Here is a 738-nt window from a genome sequence, read left to right as displayed (position 1 = left end):
ACAGCAGCTACGTTAGGCGGTGTGTTCAGGGTCTACCAAAACAAACGGACATGTCAGCATTCAACAACTCATCATCTAACCTGAGGAGACGTAGCGGTGGTTGTAGTTCCTGCTGTGGAGAGGTGGAGTTTGTCTTTTAGGTTACATACAGTATGTTACACATGCAGTATCCATCCAAATTTGATTGTGACAAGTCCTCAAGTAAGCTTTTTTGTAATTAATAATTAATTTACATTATTTTATTGTTTGGATGACCTATATTTTGCCTAAAGGTAATTATTTTGTATCTTTGTCGGTCTGATTGATGCTTGTGTTAAGAAATAAATCAGACGTTACTCACAGTTTACTCACTACTTAGTAGTTTTTTCATCAAGTACTTTTTTACTTTTACTCAAGTAATTATTTGGCTACTTTTACTTTTACTTGAGTCATATTATTCTGAAGTAACAGTACTTTTACTTGAGTACAATTTTTGGCTACTCTACCCACCTCTGCTCTGTACTTATTGCACTTCAGCCATTTTACTGGCAAGCTGTGAAAAAAACCTTTGATTAAGCTGTGTAATCGCCCGCCAGGATTGGAATCCCAATTCACCAAGGTCGATACAAGGAACCTTGGCACCCCCTATGACTACGGCTCTGTCAGGCACTATGGAAGGTATAATCACTCACTGCACTTAATTAATAATGTACTACAACAATGTTTTATGCTATCTAATTGTGAATAATGGAAAACCAA

General features: G+C 36.9%; 1 pseudogene; it reads left to right on the top strand.

Moving 5' to 3' along the window:
• LOC116690510 (high choriolytic enzyme 1-like) overlaps positions 1-738 on the top strand; it is a 21,070-nt pseudogene that overhangs the window by 17,474 nt on the left and 2,858 nt on the right.

Source organism: Etheostoma spectabile, chromosome 6 (assembly GCF_008692095.1).
Source record: "Etheostoma spectabile isolate EspeVRDwgs_2016 chromosome 6, UIUC_Espe_1.0, whole genome shotgun sequence".
Taxonomy (NCBI): domain Eukaryota; kingdom Metazoa; phylum Chordata; class Actinopteri; order Perciformes; family Percidae; genus Etheostoma; species Etheostoma spectabile.
The sequence above is the reverse complement of the archived record's forward strand: the minus strand, read 5'-3'. Positions and strand labels throughout refer to the sequence as shown.